General features: G+C 40.8%; 1 non-coding gene across 1 annotated transcript; it reads left to right on the top strand.

Annotated features, from left to right (window-relative positions):
* The first annotated feature begins 18,753 nt into the window (after nt 1–18,753).
* LOC132618993 (small nucleolar RNA R71) lies at nt 18,754–18,859 on the top strand. The gene has a single exon (XR_009574425.1). It is a non-coding gene; the product is annotated as a small nucleolar RNA R71 (small nucleolar RNA).
* Nucleotides 18,860–19,662: the final 803 nt, after the last annotated feature.

The raw sequence follows: 19,662 nt of genomic DNA, 5'->3' as shown, positions 1-19,662 counted from the left end.
TTAAGTTTAAAATGTGACAACTACATCTCACATGAAAAATATTTTTTAGCGGAGGGTTTAATTCTCTTTTTAAAAGACCAACCGCCTTTGTATTATTAGAAGCATTATCTAAAGCAATACAAAGTGTTTTTCTATAAATGTTAAAAAATCTCATAATAGTAGACATTGAATCCGCTAAAATTTTTCCATCGTGACGACCTTTCCCCTCATCATATAAAAAAGCTATAATTCTTTTTTGCATAACCCAATTATCATCAACCCAATGACATGTAATAGCAAAAAAATCTAACTTGTTAAGACTAAGACCCAAATCGGTGGTAAGAGAAACATTACAATTTAAAGAATTAAATACATGACACAAATAAAATCTATATTTTTTATACAAATCTATAACATCCGCTCTACAAGTACTTCTAGGAATACCCTCAAATAATGGATTATAACAACGTTGAATGTAAGTAACAAATAGATCCAATTTCAAAGAAAAATCGATTAATACCAATTGAGATGATTTAGAAATATCTACAATATTTTTTGTCATACACTATAGACTAAAGGATTTTAATAAGATATAATTTTTAACTGACTAAATCGAACCATTGACTCTCAGAAAGCCGAGTCAAGAGACCCCAAGTCGCGAACCACGAATTTTTGGACTAATTCGGCCTCACTTCATTTTAAGGCATGGTTTAGAGCATTTTGAGTAATTGTTATCCTTATTTTGGCCCTAGTATAAATAGCTTTGGAGGACTTCATTTTTACAACTTTTCAAACTTTTATGTCATTCTCTTTTTGAAATTTTGGGTGTAAACCTTGTGTTGTCTACACAATTTGAACTTGTGCTTGCTTGAGGAGTATGGTGTATTTCATCAAATTATTGCTCATCATTCAATATTTTTGTCTTGCTTCTATCCTTTTAGTTTCCTTCAATTCCAATTCTTGTTTGTTTGATGATCAATAGCTTTCATCTCTCTACATATGTAAATGTAATACCATAACATAAGGGAAAAGTAAAAGTGAGATTATTAATTTTAGAAGTAAGAAGGTGATCCTTTTAATGTTTGGCAAATGAAGAAATCAAATTCGATTTTCAGTAATGTCCAAACACTGAAATCACACATGGATAATCCTTCCCTATATATTGTCTGATCCAAGAAAAGTATCATATTTTGCTTGCATGCACGGGGATGGATGAATTGAAGGAGGAGAGGGATTAACAATGCATTAAAATTATTTTTGTGTGCTGTTAACTCTTGGAATATAAATTTAATTGACCAGCATTTATTACTCCAAAAGACACAATAAAGATCCATCGAATTTTTTGGTCAAATTCCTTTTCCTCCTTTTTTTTAAATATTTTTTTTTAGTAATTGTTTTATATTATATAGGAGAACCAAGAAAGGGAGAAGAGACAATGAGAATTTAATTCTTCCGAAAACTTTCATTAATATCACTAAACTTACACCTATACTCTTTTTAGTCCAAAATAAATGTCGTTTTAGCCCAATCAATTTGATCTAGAATAAGTATATTTTATGAACCAGGAATGCATTAATTATCTTTTAAAATCTAACCTACTTCAATAATTGATATACTCCCTTCGTCCATTTTTATGTGTTCATGTTTGATTTGACACACCCCTTAAGGAGCAATAAATAAAATGATGATTTTACATCACTCCTAATTATTATAGATCATCTAAATAATTGAAATCAATCAAACATACTTTAAAAGTTGTGCAACAACTAACAATTCCTGGACGTTTCCAACCCGATAATTAATAATAAGGATAAAATAAGTGTGAGAGTTTCCAAAATGGACGAGTAAAAGTGAACATCTATTTTTAGCATACTGGGCAAGTAAAAATATCCGGAGGGAGTAGATCAGAGGAGTGATTAATGGTAATTTCAGGAGAAACAAGGAATAATTTAGTCAAATAACCCTTATAATTATTGCTACCAAATGGTTAGTTGTCACCTTTATCAGGTTATCGTAAAGATATACAGATAATTACCTAATAAGTCAAATATTTTGTGTAAATATCTTTTATGCAACTCAGTACATGAAACTTAAACTCTTTCTTGGTGAGTTTTCAAAAGGCTATAGTCTTTTAAGTACTTTATACAGGAGCTATAGCCACTTCATTCCTAATAGTTATTACCATAATGATATTCCATATTCAAATAGGGAAGATTCACTAAGTATTGAGTTATATATGAATGAGTGGTTGATGTATTCTGATATTTGGCCGGAGAGTAAGCCCGTCAACCGGTTCAAACCGGTAACTGGACCGGTAAAATCGGAACCGGTTGGACCGGTTAACCGGTTCCGATTAACCGTATATTTTTTACCGGTCTGATTTTGATTTTTTTGAAATCGGAACCGGACCGGTTAAACCGGTGAAATTAATTTAAATATAGCCGTTGGACTGTCCGTTATTGGACCGTTGGCAACAGTCTATTTGCAAAAATGGCCATTGCCAAACGGCCATAAACTCATTTTTTGCCCCCCTCAACCCCTCCAAACTTTTTTTTTAACACTTTAACCCATCCCCCACCCCTATATAAACCCTTCTTCATTTTCATTTTAATCCACACCAATTCACTCTTCTCTTTCTCTCAAATCTCAATCTCTCTATTATAGTTACTTTGCAATAATTAGCCACTTTTAATTTCTCTCAAATAAATATTATAAAGTCTTATTATAGTTTCAATTATTAATTTTGCAATTATAATATTGTTGGTGGAGTTAGTGATTTTGCAACAATCCGAAGTAGCTTTGGTGGATTTGCAATTCTAGCCGCCTTCACTTTGTTGGAAATTAATCCGGCAATTTGGTACCTTCATTCCAACTCTATCATTATTTTTCATAATTTAATTTACGCAATTTAATTCTAGCAATTTAATTTGTTGCAATTTATTTTCTTGTGATTTATTTGAGTGTGATTTAAATTAATTCTATTTAATAATGGCAAAGAGATTTATACGTGGTGCCGGTAGTAGTAGTCGTATTGTTAGGGGTGGGCTTAATGAGGAAACATTTGTGGAAGAAACACCTAATTATGTATTGATGTTGGTGGAAATAATCCACTTTTAGGTCATGAGGCAATGCAACAACATTTTATCGACACTTTTAATGAAATTGATGATGATGATGATGATGAAACACAACCCCCCGAAAATCCCATAGGAGATACATGTCCTGCACAATCACATATACAAGACAAACCGCCTAGAACTCGTAAGCCAACCGCTAAAATTTGGAAATTTGTGACTAAGGATAGGGAAAACCAAACAGTTACATGTACCCTATGTGGACAAGTATTTGCTTTTAGGCAAGGAACTAGTAAGGATGGTGGAACGCGTACACTAAATGGTCATATGAGAAAGAAACATATGGATGTTTGGGGAGAGCAAACGGGTTCAAATGTGGGGGTATTCAAATGACGATAGACCCACGAACCGGTAGAAATTTTAAGTATGACAAGAAAAAAGAGCGTGTAGAAATAGCTAAAATGGTAGCTTATGATTGTTTACCATTTTCCTTTCCTTCGGGTTTGGAGTTTTTTACTTACATTCAACGTTGTTATAATCCGTTATTTGAGGGTATTCCTAGAAGTACTTGTAGAGCGGATGTGATACGCTCAAATTACACCTATTAATGGTGTAAAGCGGACGTTGTCAAATATAGTAACCCAAACAAGGTTGGGGTCGAATCCCACAGGGAATATGGAGAGAAAATGGTACTAATTGTATGCGATACTAATCTTTAAAGGCTTTAATCCTATTCCGAGTATTTTTAAAAAAGAGATTTGGTTTGTATTTGCTATTTTAACTGTTTGGAATTTGTTTGGATTTGAAAATCCAAAGTTGTGTCCCCGCAATGATTAGACGTTATGCTATGGGTGTCAATATGATATATTTCTAATGGGTCGCGGTTATGTATGCGCTTAATCTCTAATACACTTTCTAATATTTTTCAATAGTTAGAAAGTATTTCTTTTCATGATTTTCCCAAATGCATAAAAGTTATAAATGAGGTTGATTAAATATGCCAAGTAGAACTCATCTTATTCCTAAGCGAGTTCATTAAACGAGGGTTAGCACCCCGAGTCCTTGTTATATTATTTCAAATCACACCCTAGTTCATCTTTCCAAATAAACTAGGGTTTGTGCATGAACAAGTGTTTGCAACCACTTATAGAACAATGAATACGAGAAATAATAAAATACATCACAACCCATTATATATATACAATGTTAGATACCTATTACATAGCACCCATCATTTGGGTCCACAACTTTGATTAAAGAGACTACTCACACATTATGTTCTCAAAAGTAGTAAGCAATAAATGAGACATAAAGCTTACAAATGTAATAAAGATGATGGAATATAGAATCTTGTTGTCTTTACTAAGCTCCAAAAGGGGCGTATTTAATGCTCACCCACCAATGGGACTTTTTAAGTGAGTACAATAAAATTTGGATGCTTAAAATGACCTAAAATGTTCTTTAAATAGGCTCCAGAAACGCACAGCAAAAAATGACAAAATTGCCCCCCGATAGCAAGATCGACGGACCGTCGATCGTTCGACGATCCGTCGATTTCTTCGTCTTTTGTAACTTTAGCACTGTGAACCGTTCGACGGTGCCGTCGACCAGTTCGACGCTCCGTCGAGTATTCCGTCTTTTTCTCCTCTGTTGAGAGATCCTTCGTGACGATTCAAACGACGAAACGTCGATTAGTTCGACGCTTCGTCGATGCCTCTGTCCTTTGTCGTCTTCAACTTTGTCATCACTGGAAAATCAGGCTTATCGACGATTCAAAGGACGGTTCGTCGACTGATCGACGGACCGTCGATTCTCATTTTTGGCGAATTTTTCTGTTGTTCTTTGATTTTTTGCTTTTGGGCCATTGTTTTCCTAAAACACAACAAAACATATTAACGAGAACCAGACTTACTTGAAAACAACCAAGATTCATAGTAAAAAGGCGTCGAATGTGCCACAAATTCGCGACACATCAATACCCCAACTTAAGATCTTTGCTTGTCCTCAAGCAAGTCAGACAAAACAACTAAAAAATATAATTGCAACTATGCTAAAAATAAAGCAAAAGTGACTACAATGGTGTTTGCTCGTTGCTGCCGGCATGTGCATTTTAAAATCAACTCCCTCTTTCATCATTTCCCAAACAAGGTTCTTTCAAAACAAACTTATTAGAATTGACCCTGATGCTTCAATTGATGACATCACATTATTCGAAGCATTTATGCGTGTGAGTATTCATCATTATGCCCTCACTTGGCTTAGAAAATGTCCCACACACAATTTTTACAATAAGAATTAGGACAAGGATTGATGAGAATAGAAAGCACTCGCGCTCACAAAGAAGTTCATGATTTACCAGTGCAGATACCATATGCTTGCCTTTAATTTGAATGCCTAACACTTTCAGACGGTTTAGTTGTGATCACTATAAGACTTGTTCTTAGGTTGTAATGTAGGCTCGGGAACGGGTAGGATACTCATTTGGGAATTAGTGACTCATCCTCCTCAACACTACAGATTTTGACCTTTCCTCCCATGCCCAATCTATTCATTCTTCAACTTATGACTAAGATGTGATTCTACTCTTAATAGAATTTACGATCTTTTTATGAGCCAATATTATTATTGTTACAAAACTATATCTATACAATTATATACATATACATATGTACGTAAACACAACTTTTTTTTTTATAAAATCCGCTATCACATCCAGTTCTCGACTATGCAACTCACACACCCCCAACTTTAGGCTCTTGGCCTTTACTTCACACATATACCACCCCCAGCTTAGGCGATTTGCCTCTTTTCTCTAGTAGTGTCAAGGAGGGAATGGGTGCAAAGATGGAATGCATTCATGAAATGGGGAAAAAAGGTTTGTTATAGTTAATCAAGAGAAAAAGTCAAAGGCTCAACGTGGGAACTAGTGATATTCATATAGAACAGGTTTTGGGTTTTTTTAAGGCTGACGTGACTATTCAGAATGAAAGCCTATGATCACTTCACAACCGACTATCCTAAGCAATATAGCATGCCCTACCAGGAAAGTTCTGGATCCACATATGCTAATAATAAACACAAGAAGTTATCACACTCTCAATGGCATAACGATTTGAACACTCAATTCATACACACTCTAATATCTATGATGTCACAAAAAGAACCATACATGTCAATTCATTGCAACCTGAGATACGCAAACAAATTTTGGAGGGGCCAATTTCAAATCAATCCATAAAACACATCATGAATATCCTTTTTCAAATCAATCCATAAAACACATCATGAATATCTTTTTTCTTCCAAAATCCATGCCATAAGTTCAAAATGCAACAACCATGAAAGTCACAATTACTTTAATCCATAAAAAAAATATAAATATCCATAAAAAAAATATAACTACTGAAAATTACATCAGGTTACCCCCCCCCCCCCCCCAGCAAAAAGAAGATGCATTGTCCCCAATGCATAAAAAATCATACCATCACCCGATAGTGGTGATGTCGACCTGAAATACTCTAATCCTGCTTTGGCTGCTGAGGTGCATCCCCCGCAGCAGTCTGAATGGGGGTCCTCTCTGCTGCTGACTCGGTGGACTGAAGCGGTGGGGCTGACTGGCTCTGTGGCTGCAGGTCCTGAGGAGCTATCGTGATCGGCCTGACTGGCGCTGGGATAGCACTGGTGCTGGAAGATGCGCCGGTGAACCTCATATACAAGCGTGACCGCCGAATACCCTCCTGAAGCTCGAGGTCTTCATCCTCATTGTCCTCCTCCTCATCCTCATCATCAGCTATTTTGACAGGCCTCTTTCTTTTGCGACTCTCCCTTGGCTCATCCTCAGTCACCAAATCAACTACTCTGATCAAATCGGAAATGTTGGCGACTGGTGTAGGTGGTGTCGGGTCATCCACAATAATCTGCTCTCTTGTATGAAGGGTCGCAATCTCAGCTCGGATCTGGTCAAGCTCGGTCTTCAAATCTCCCGAAGTACCAGACTCACTCTTCTTCTCAATAGTGAGTATCCGCATCTCCAAACTGTCAAGTCGTGCATTGACTCTAGCATGATGCCTCTCCATAGCCTCCTGAAGGGGCTCCAACTCCGGTGCAATCTCTTGCCGGACGAACCTACCCAACTGCTGTAGTACCCGGGCCACCTGCTGATCAGCACGCTCTGCTTTGATTGCAAACTCCCTGAAGTTGGCTCTGTTGAGGACAAAGAGATCCTCGGAAGCTGATGCTGTGGCTGTAGGAGGAATAGGAGATGCCGATGGAATAGCAGGCCGAGGTGGTGCCTCAGAAGAAGGGGTAGCAGCAGCTACAGATGGTGTGGAGGCCTCTGTGGTTGACAATCCGTCTGTGCCCTGAGGTACTGAATCCGTGACATGCTCAGCCTGCTCACCCATGAGCTCTAACAATGAAGTACTGGTGGCCTGAGATGTACGGAGGGTCTCCCTACTCCGCGTAATGTCGTACACCTTTGTTGCCGGAAGAGTAGCTGCAAATGCATCAAGGTGCCTCACCTGAGCCAACTGACACAACTGCGTGATGAGGCACGGGAATATCAAGGCTGTCGCCTCCTGTGGTGCGCGTGCTCGAATGGCCCTACTTGTTATACCCCGTATATTTATACGACGAATTATCCGCAAGCAAATCGACTCAAGTTAAAGGCGGAATTATTTTCGGACATGAAATAAGAGCTTTTAATTTTCAACTTTGATTATCACAAAAATTGCTTATAAATTTTATTTAGCATAAAAATATTAATATTGGAGATTAGGAATTAATTTAATTATCGAAAGTGGGCCCCACGACACGTGGCGAGATTTGGTTGGCCTTGAATAAAGATGGACACATGTCATGAAAATTGACACATGTCCACTTTGTAAAGATTATATAAATGAGCATAAGTGGATGACAACACTACAATTAATCTTGCAAATTAGGTTTTAGAGAGAGGGGCTCTCAAGCCTAGAGAGAGAGAGAGGGGTTCGGGCACTGTTCACGGCGGCGCCACTGTTCACGGCGCTACTGTTCACGGGCGGCGCTACTGTTCACGGGCACTGTTCACGGCCAACCCATTTTTGCCCCCTTCTACACAATTAATTGGAGAGATTTGAAGATCAAGAGGAGGAAAAAGATGGAGCTCATGGTAGCCATGGCAACTCACGGCCATGGCTTTCTTGAAGACATTTCATGGTGAAAAATTAGAGCTTGTCTCTAAGGTAAGATTTAATTCTTTTCTACATGTTTTGGAGGTAGTTTAGACTTGTATAGCTTGGTAGATGTGTGTTGAATACAAACGGGTTATGTATGTTGATGTTGAATTATAAATTGAGCCATGTAAGGGGGGTGTTTTGAGTAAGAATGAGGAATTGATTTTAGTAGCATTATGTAGGAATTAAATGGTTAAATTTAAAGTTGTGTTATGGACATATTGCTATCCTTGCTAAATTGAAAGGATTGAGGGTATGATTATGTTCATATGATTATTGTTGTTGTTATCATGGGTTATGTGATGAGAATGAAGGAAATTAATGGTTAGAAACTTTATAGAGATCGTGTGGATGTGTGAAGAGGAGTGTGGCCGTGAGCCATAGTAATGAAAGAGAATGGTGAATTAAAATTTATTTAGCTTGTTAGAGGTGTCGTTGTGACATTGATGACGTAGATAAAGGGTTAACGAGTTGAGTTGGTGTTGAAATTGGTTGTATGTTGTTATGAGAAATTATGTGATTTTTATATAATTTTTATGCAATTATGAAAGTAAGATGCTAAATGTGAACTATGGTTGTTATTAATGAATTTGGAAGAAAACAATGCGATTTGGTAGTTTCGTTGCAATTGTAGAAGTTTCGAATGGAATATGGAAATGGGCGGAATGGTTTGAATCCTTGGATATTGTTTAAAATGTTATTGAAATATGTTTGGGTAATCTTGAGTTAGTTAATGAATATGGAAAAATGTTGATATTAGTTGGGTGGTGTGTATTTAGAATGGAAGAGTTACATTATGTGGAAAGGAAGGGAAAATTTTTGGATTGTTGGAAATGTTGTATGAATTGCTTAGAATGTCTTTAAGTATTGTTGGTATGGATTCGGGTTAGTATTTAAATATATAAGCATCGATGTTGGCTTGAAGGTAAGTCGTCGAGTTGAATTTATGAAAGTTGTTGAATGATGTAAAAGAGAGTTACTATTATTATTTTGCCTTTCGAATTGGTTATCAATGTTACTAGGTTGGTTATTGTGGTTGTTGTTGTTGATTTTGAGTGAGATAAATTCTCGGGATGGCCTATTTACAGGGGAAGTGCTGTCGAATTTTCTGTAGAATTTAATGATTAGTTTGGAATGAATGGCTTAAGTGCCCTTAGCTAATGATTGGTATTCGTTGGCGTAATTGTAGACCTTGGGGAGCCCGAGGCGTAGATTTAGATTGGCTATCTTGGAAGTGCGTTCGAGGTATGTAAAGCTATCCCTTTTCTTCTTTTGGCTTGTCCTAGGTGTACTAGGATCGGATTCGAGCCTCGGAAAATATTCTGCTCATCGGAATCCGCATTTGAAAATATCCCTCTTTCATTCAATAGAATTGAACCCTTTTTGTATGCTTTCTTGAAAATTATGCAAACCTTCCCCAAACTTTATGAAAAGTTATAAAATGTCCGTAGAACCTTCGTAGGTGACCCCATAAGCCTAAAATGCGTAATTTGAGCCCACCGCCTTGCTTGTCCCAAGGTGGGCCCACTAGTCCCGGTTTTACCCTTATTGTACTTAAGGCTCGTTTTCGAGCAGTTTTTGGAAAGAAATGTTCTTACTACTCTTTTAATTACTAAACAAAGAAAATTGTTTTAAATAATTCATTAAGTCTTATAAATTGTTTTGGCACTCGGAACGACTTCAGAAAGGTTATGCTTCTGTAATTCATTATGACATCCGAAACTCACTTATTATGATCCCGTCTGACTTCATTGAATTGGTTTGTCATTGATATGCCTCATCGAGTCTCTAAAAATATTTATGATATTTTAACTGCATTTAGTTTCTCACTACTCCACTCGTGGATGCCCCAATGTTTCCCACACTGAGCCCGGGCCAGGATATGTTGTCAAGCGTAATCCTCTGCATTGTTCGCCGTGCCTCGATGTGAGGGGGCAGGTATACGTGTACATGGGTTTGTGGAGTATGCTGTGCCATGTACACATGTTCTGATATGATTTGCCATAGCCATCTGATATGATATACTATGTTACGGGGTTATGCCCCTATTCTGATTCTTCTGTGTTGTGGCACCAGCGTCGGGAGGGTGGCCACGTTCTGTCTGCCGAGTCCCTTGGCAGGGGTCGGATTTGATATGACATATGTTTCTGTACACACTCCGCATGTTTTGAAAATATGTATTTGATACTTTGGATTTTCTACTCACTTTTTCTGTACGTTCTGTACCAGTTATGATTTTGTTTCTGTAATTCAGGCTTTACATATTCGGTACATATTTCGTACCGACCCCCTTTCTTCGGGGGCTGCGTTTTCATGCCGCGCAGGTACCGACGACAGGTTTGCTGATCCGTCCGTCTAGGATATTTTTCTGCCATTTGGAGCGCTCTTTTATTCAGAGCCCATCTTTTGGTACAGTCTGTCACTACTGTATTTATATATTCTCGTTCATGGGTACAGCGGGGCCCTGTCTCGTCATATGATTCTGTCGGTCTGTTTAGAGGTCTGTAGACATGTTTGTGGGTTGGGGTCTTTCTGTACGGATGCGTGTATATGTTGTGTTTGGGCGATCCCATTCGCCGCGGCGGCCGGTCCGCATATGTTTAAATGTTGCTTTGTTGGCCCTGGGTGGTCATTGTTGGTATTATCTGTGCGCAGGGTTAATTTGGATAGTCTGTAAAACAAAGGAAACTCTGCCGAAATTTTTCTGGAAATTATCTAAATTTGAAATATAGCCTTGTCGGCTTCTGCTATATACTTGAATGCGTTTGATAAAAATTTGAGATAGCATTTGATAGATGTGTTTGGGTGCCCAGATCGGGCACTAGTCACGGCCTACGGGGTTGGGTCGTGACACTACTGATCAAATAACCCAAGTTCATTGGGTACCTCGATAGCATAGCAACCACAATCACTGCTCTATCCGGTGTGACTATGTTATCTGCCCCCGTGGGCAGAACCCGATAGATGACGAAATTCCACCAAAATTTAGCTTCCAAGATGATATCTGCCTTATGGATTTTGGCACCTAATTTTCTCAACCATGGGGCCTGGTCCGCTGGCCCTCTAGCCATCACCGTCGCAAACCATTCCCGTACAGATTTCTCAGCCCGTCTTTCAAATTTATCATCATATTCCACTGTGGTCGATGCCACGAAGTCATCACCAAAATAAAACCGGTTGATTGTGCGTGCTGAGACGACAACATGGACACCCCGAACATACACCGTGTCCAATGGAGGGGCGGCTTTCAAAGCTCTCTTGTTCTTGTGGCGCTGCTCGAGCATTACCCTGTATGTAGCATAGAATTCCCTAACCATGGTCGGGAAATAATCCCCTGGAGGCTGGGTGAATGCCTCAAGATGATAGTGCTGGATGAGATCGGTGATCCGATGGTAGCTCTCCAAGCCACTCATACTGATTTGTTCTTCCTCTTGAATATTTCTCCTCGGATGACCCCCGTCGTCTGTATTGGCCCCCTTGACATAGTACTTTCGGCACCCTTCATAGGGGAAGCGGACTGCCGCTATCTCCATCTTTTGCAGCCGCAGCCGCTCGTGCTCCACGTCTGAATTTCGCTCAGGAGCGGCTGGTTGGTCTGTCGCTGCATCACTAGAATCAGCGGATGTGGAGAATGAAGTCCATTCAGTAGACTGAGAGGAGACCACAGTGGGTGATTCTGCTTGGGCGTGGTGGTCTGATCCCTCGATCGAGTCGTTGGGACTACCGCTTGATTGTCAGAGTCATAGGGTTCGTCCCTAAGAGTAAGGGCTGTTTGACCCCGACCTCGGCCTTGTCTGGGACCACCACCCCGCTTGACTTGCTTCTTTGGAGGCATTCCTGAGAAAAGAATACACTTCATTATTAAGATAACCATAAAAACATAAAAGAATCAGTCAAAAGTACAAGACATGCGATCATTGTTAAAGCTACCAGTGGTCCGTCGATGTGCTAAAGAATCGTCGAATAGATCGACGAAGCGTCGAAGTTCCCGTCGAACTGTTCGACGCGCCGTCAATCGCATCGTCGATCGCTGGTGAGCCACTGGAAATATCGATCAAAAGACGGTGAGAAAGACGCCCCGTCGATCAATTCGACGGGCCGTCGATCTCATTTCATCATCAAATTGGCTACTGGAAATTTGAACTAAACGACGGTGGGAAAGACGCCCCGTCAATCAATTCAACGGGCCATCGATTCCACCGTCGATGCTGTTTTGGCAAAGAACATTAGACAAGGCTCATTCGACGTTAAATAGGACGGTCCGTCGATTGAATCGACGGGCCGTCGATTGAATCGACGGGCCGTCGAATTGAGCGTCGAATGTTTTTCACATGTTAGACTACATATCCTATACATTCTTTGGCCGATATGCCAATCGTCACGTATTTTGGGGTAACTCAGACTTCACCCTATGTTGGCTTGGGTTAGACTAGGGAAAATATTTGGCGGGCAAAACAACTCGAAGGTCGTAATGCCCTCCAAGCCATCGTGACCCACAATGCCCTACTTTTGCATTTCATCGAACAGTTGGTGGGCAAAACAATAACAACCTCATGACTGAGGTGTATTTGTCGTAATACCCTCTGACTTGGCTAAAAATCAATCACCCAACAACTACAGACAAATCAACAAACCACCCCCAGGAAAAAATATGAGCATACCAGGCCTAAACAACACGATGCAAAAATAAGGAAAGCAATAAAAAATAAGCAACATAAGCCCTAGAATGCAAAAACAAACAATCACAAGAGAAAACTAAGCCAGTAAGTCACATACCTTGAAGATGAGTGCAACTTCTTAGAAACGGAAAACTACTCGAAAAATCACACACAAAGAGGGATAAAGTAGTAGGGCGGGAGGGAGGGGGGGGGGGGGGAGGGAAGTGGCGGTTGGGCTGGTGAAGAAAGGGGAGAGTGGGTAGGGTTGGGTTTGCAGTTAAGGCAAAGGGGGAGAAGTGGTAGCGGGAGAGAGAGAGAGAGAGAGAGATAGAGAAAGAGGGAGACATTACATATGAAATAAAGGGGGGTAACAGACGTGGGTTATAAACCCACGTCTCTGAACCGACGGGTTAAAACGACGGAGGGAGTGTTCAATCGACGGGGCGTCGATTCAGTCGACGTTCCGTCTTTTTAACACGACCCTTCGTGTGTCTCTTTTTTTTTTTTTTTTTTTTTTAAAAAAAAGAGCAGAAGAACGCTCGTCGATCTGACCGTCGATCAGTTCGACGGAGCGTCAAACCTGTCGTCGATTTGCCATTATTTCCAGTGACCAATCATTCATATGATCCACTTGACGGTGCATTCGACGTTTCGACGATCGGATCGACGGTCCGACGAATGTGTCGTGTAACTACTGTCCTGGCAATTTTCTGGGTTTCAACACTTGGGTTCTGCAACATATCAACAAACATATAAAACAATACAACAACAAAAATCAACGGAATGAAAGAAAAATATATTGCGAAAAATGCACATGGGCTGCCTCCCAAGAAGCGCACAATTTAACGTCGCGGCATGACGTGATACCACTTTAGATGCTAAGGTCCGGTGCCATGTTTTAACCGGTGAGCATCGACAATCTTGTCTCCATCAACCATCCAATGGTAGTGCTTTACCCGATGGCCATTGACTCTGAAAGTACGTGTCCCGTCGTCAGACTTTAACTCCATTGACCCATTGGGTGACACACTCACTAGAGTAAAAAGGCCGGACCACTTGGATTTCAACTTGCCCGGAAAGAGCTTCAATCTTGAATTGAACAGCAACACCGAATCACCCGGTTGAAAATCTCGCTTGAGAAGTATGTCATCATGATAGTATTTCATCCTTTCTTTGTGCAAACTCGCACTCTCATAGGCATGATACCGAAACTCATCCATTTCATTCATTTGAAACAACCGCAGCTTGGTTGCTTCGTCCCAATTCATGTTCAATTTTTTCAATGCCCACAAATCCTTGTGTTCAAGTTCAACAGGTAAATGACAAGCTTTACCGAACAACAACCGATAAGGAGAAGTGCCAATGGGTGTCTTGAACGTTGTTCTATAAGCCCAAAGAGCGTCATCAAGCTTAGATGACCAATCAGTTCGGTTTGCATTAACCGTCTTGGCTAAAATGCTCTTTATCTCCCGATTTGAGACTTCGACTTGCCCACTAGTTTGGGGTGGTAAGGAGTTGCCACCCTGTGCTGCACTCCATATTTCTCCAAGAGATTAGCGAATTGCTTGTTGCAAAAGTGAGTGCCACCATCACTAATGATTGCCCTTGGAGTGCCAAACCTTGTGAATATGTTTCTTTTGAGAAATTTGGTGACACTCTTGTCATCATTGTTGGGAAATGCTAATGCCTCAACCCACTTGGACACATAGTCAACCGCAACAACGATGTATCGCATGCCACGATAACTCACAAATGGGCCCATAAAGTCGATGCCCCACACATCAAATAGCTCAACCTCCATGACAAAATTCATTGGCACTTCGTGCTTCCTCCCAATTGATCCTTGGCGTTGACATTGGTCACAAAATTTCACCATCAAATTTTCATCATGATAAATGGTGGGCCAATAATAGCCACATTCAAGCACTTTAGCTGCTGTGCGGTTCCCACTGTGATGACCCCCCACGGAAGAGTCATGGCAAGCTTTCAAGATTTTCATGGCCTCAGATTCGGCCACACATCGCCGAATGATATTGTCGGCACAAGTGCGGAATAAATAGGGCTCATCCCAATAGTATTGACGACTATCTCTCAGGAATTTCTTCTTTTGATAAGCCTTGATATGTCGGGGATAAGACCTGTCACCAAGAAGTTGGCGATATCTACGTACCAAGGGGCAACATCACAAGATACAGCCAAGAGCCTCTCATCAAGGAAAACGTCATTTAACTCAAGATTTCCACTTGGTCTCCCAGCTTCCTCAAGTCTAGATAGATGATCCGCAACTTGGTTTTCACAACCTCTTCGATCTTTGACCTCAAAGTCAAATTATTGCAACAACATGACCCAACGAATTAACCTTGGATTTGCATCTTTCTTTGTCATCAAGTATCTCAAGGCCGCATGATCCGTATGAACAACCACTTTGGATCCAAGTAGATAGGCCCGGAACTTCTCAAATGTGTAGAAAATGGCTAGAAACTCTTGCTCGGTGACTGTATAATTCATTTGAGCTCCATTGAGGGTCTTGCTAGCATAATAAATTGGGTGCATGATTTTGTTGTGCCTTTGCCCAAGCACCGCACCAATAGCAAATCCGCTTACATCACACATGAGCTCAAATGGCATTGACCAATCCGGAGATATAATAATTGGAGTAGAGGTGAGAATTTCCTTCAACTCATTAAATGCCTTAAGGAATTTCTCATCAAATGCAAACTTAGCTTCTTTTTCAGGAAGCTTACACATCGGGTTGGTGATCTTGGAGAAGTCTTTGATGAATCGCCGATAGAAACCGACATGTCCCAAGAAACTGCGAACCCTTTTTACAGAGATTGGTGGAGAGAGCTTGGCTATGATATCAACTTTTGCTCGATCTATTTCAATGCCCTTCTCGGAAATCTTATGGCCCAGGACAATCCGTTCTGTAACCATGAAATGACATTTCTCCCAGTTAAGTACAAGATTGGTTTCTTCACACCGCTTTAATACCTTACCGAGATTGGCAAGACATTCGTCAAAGGAGTCACCAACAACAGAAAAATCATCCATGAAGACTTCCAAGAAATATTCCACCATATTTGAGAAAATAGACAACATACACCGTTAGAAAGTAGCTGGGGTATTGCACAAGCCGAAAGGCATGCGGCTGAAAGCAAAAGTGCCATAAGGACAAGTGAAAGTGGTCTTCTCCTGGTCCTCTAATGCAATGTTGATTTGGTTGTACCCCGAGTACCCATCCAAAAAGCAATAATAAGCTCTTCCAGCTAGCCGATCAAGCATTTGATCAATAAAAGGCATAGGGAAGTGGTCTTTACAAGTTGCGGTGTTCAGCTTTCGGTAGTCCATACACACTCTCCATCCGGTGACTGTCCTTGTAGGAATCAGCTCATTCTTGGAGTTAGGGACAACAACGATGCCTCCCTTCTTTGGCACACATTGCACCGGACTAACTCATGGACTATTTGCAATTGGGTACACAACACCCGCATCCAACCATTTGATTATCTCTTTCTTGACCACTTCTTGCATAGAAGGGTTTAACCTCTTTTGGTGCTCTACACTTGTTGAACTGTCCTCCTCAAGCTCGATTCAATGTTCACAAATACCGGAGGGAATTCCCCTAATATTCGCAATAGTCTACCCAATAGATCTTCGGTAAGCCCGCAACCCTTCAAGCACCTTTTGTGTTTGTTCCTCACTTAACAAAGATGAGAGAATAACCGGTAAAGTTTTATCTGGGCCAAGAAAAGCATACTTCAAATGAAAGGGAAGTAGCTTGAGCTCAAGTTTTAGAGGCTCAATAATCGAAGGCTTAGCCGGAGGAGTTGTTCTTTTATCAAGATCAAAAGATAGTTTCTTCGGCTTATAAGAGTATGAACCTCAGCCAATGAGAGAATCAACTGTTTCAATATACCCCTGCATGTTATCCGCCTCGAAGTTCACCAAAATAGCCGAAAGTGTCTCATCAAAGTGCTCCTCTTCTAACTTATGCTCCACCGTTTCGTCTATCACATCGAACGAATCAATGACCGAAATGCTCTCATAAGCACTAGGATATTTTAACCCTTTGCTAGCTTGGAAGGTTACCTCTTCATCATTGACCCGGAATTTTATTTCATTCTTTTCCGAGTCCATTAGGGCTCTCCCGGTGGCAAGAAATGGCCTTCCCAAGATAATTGGGACTTCTTTGTCAACCGCACAATCAAGGATGACAAAATCTGCCGGTAATAAGAATTCCCCACTTTTAACAAGGATATCATCAACAACCCCCTATCGGTCTTTTGATGGTTCTATCGGTCATTTGGAGATGCATGCTCGTTGTGTCTAGGTGTTCCCAAACCAGCTTGCTTATATATGGCCAGTGGCATCAAATTAATACTAGCTCCATTGTCACATAAAGCACGAGCAAAATCATGATGACCGATGGTGCAGGGGATAGTGAAAGCCCCGGGATCTCCCTTCTTTTCAACCTTTGATGATGAAATAATAGCGCTCACACGGTGGGTGACTCCCACCGTATCATGTTTGATTGGACTTTTCTTCGTCAACAAATCTTTCAAGTATTTAGCAAATCCTGACATTTCTTGGAATGCGTCTAGGAATGGGATATTCATTGACAACCCTTTCAATTGGTCGTAGAATCGTTGACACTTGGCATCTTCCATTCTTTTCATCAATCATTGTGGGAACGGGGGAGGAGACTTATATGTTTGAGTCAAGGGTGTAATTGCCCCCGTGACCTTGCTCTTTTGAAAGCTCTCACCGGTAGTTTTTTCAACACTTGGCTCCTCGTCACCCTTTTGAACACTAGGGTGCACTTCCTTCTCTTTCTCAACAATAATAGGCACTTCAATTGGTGCCTCTATTTCTTCTTCAACCTCTTCTTCAACAACCTCATCAATGATCGGCTCGACATTGATAGGTTCAACCACCTTCTGATTTACCGCGTCAAGGAGCTTTCGGCTTCTAGTGGAAATAGCTTTGCATGAGGCACTGTGATCGCCTCCACTACCTCTTGGGTTTGGAACTGTGTCGCTAGGAAGGCCCCCTCTTTGCGGTAGATGTTACTCACGAGAAAGATCTATCATTTGTGACTCAAGTTTATGAATCGAAGCGGTGTGAGAGCCTACTACTTCGGTCAAATTTTCCATCTTCTTGTCACTCTTATGCTTGTTGTCCAATATCTTTTCAAGCATAGATTCCATCCGAGAGGTCCCTTGATCATTGGAAGGGCCTTCTCGCCAATTTTGAGAGTTAGAAGTACGGCCCTTTGGTGGAACATAGGCGTTGGAATTCCGATTACTATAATTGTTGTTGTTGTAATCCCTCCTGTCCGAACCACCATATTCATTTCGGCCATATTGATTGCTTTGTTATTGGGGTCTCCATTGCTTTGGATAACCCCCTTGAGAGTGATCAATATAATTAGCATTCTCACGTTGTGGCTGCCCCTCTAGATAAGCTTCTTCCGAGACTTGGTACATTCTTGGAGCATGCGATGGAATCTCTTCAACAACATTCACACTTTTAGCTTCTTTCTCCGTAAGCCTTTTTGACAACAAATCCACGGTGGTTTGCAATTGAGCAAAAGCATGATCTCGCTCATGATTTTCTTTGGCCACCGCGGCAGTAGAGGGGCTACCATATGACAGGACTTCACTATCACTCGAGTGCCAAGCCTGATTGTGGGTGGTGAGCTTATCAAGCAAAAGGGTGATAACGATAAATGACTTATCCATGAAGCATCCTCCTGCGGCAGTATTGACAGCAATCTGATTCATTGTATTTAAGACCTTGTAGAATTTCTCCGTGAGAATAGCATCCGGAAATCCATGAGTTGGAGATTGAGCTAGATAATACTTGAAACGCTCCCATGCTAATATAATTGTTCCCTCGGAAGTTGTTTCAACTCAAAGATCTTATCCCTAAGCTCGGCCTTTTTGCTTGGCGGGAACCATTTCTTCAAAAATGTATTGGCTAACTCATTCCAGGTATGAATAGAATTGCTGGGAAGCTTTTCATACCATTCCCTGGCTTGGCCAGCCAAGGAATATTTAAAGACCCGTAACCAAAGTGCATCGGCAGAAACAACACCTTGGCATTGTTGAGCACATACATGCAAGAAGTTCTTCAAATGTCGAAGTGGACAATCCTCTGAAGAATTTCGGAAATAACCTTCAAGTTTCAGCAGCTGATAGATAGAACTATCAATTTTGAAGGTGGCATTTCCAGTTCTAGGAGGAACCACAGCAGAAGCATAATCAGCTTCATTGATGAATTCAGCAAATATATTTTCATTGTCATCCTCATTTGGTACAGGTGGGTTCACTTGGAGTCCACCTTGGTTTCCTTGATTCCGATTAGGTCTTCCTGCCATGTTCACCTGGTTCACCACAATAGCAAACGAGGTGTGATGGAATAGAAAAAGTTTGGGAAAATACATTATAACCCCCCCAACGTATAGCCGGATTAATTATGACGCACCCAACCTTTGCGGGCGACCTATTACCCCCCTGGCCTTATTTTTTCTGTATATTTGTACTTTTTTTCGGCTGACATGGCACAAAAAAATTTCATACCCAGTTGCACAGGGGAGAGTGTTGCACACTCTCCACCACATCGGCGCCACATCAGTGCTACTTCAGCGCCACGTCAGTGCCACCTCGACGCCACGTCACTAAACCATTCTTCTTCTTCTTCTTTCCACCCACCATTAATTTTATCCTCTTCACCACT

This window comes from Lycium barbarum, chromosome 1 (assembly GCF_019175385.1).
Source record: "Lycium barbarum isolate Lr01 chromosome 1, ASM1917538v2, whole genome shotgun sequence".
Taxonomy (NCBI): domain Eukaryota; kingdom Viridiplantae; phylum Streptophyta; class Magnoliopsida; order Solanales; family Solanaceae; genus Lycium; species Lycium barbarum.
Note: the sequence above shows the minus strand (reverse complement) of the source record. Positions and strands in the feature narration are given on the sequence as shown.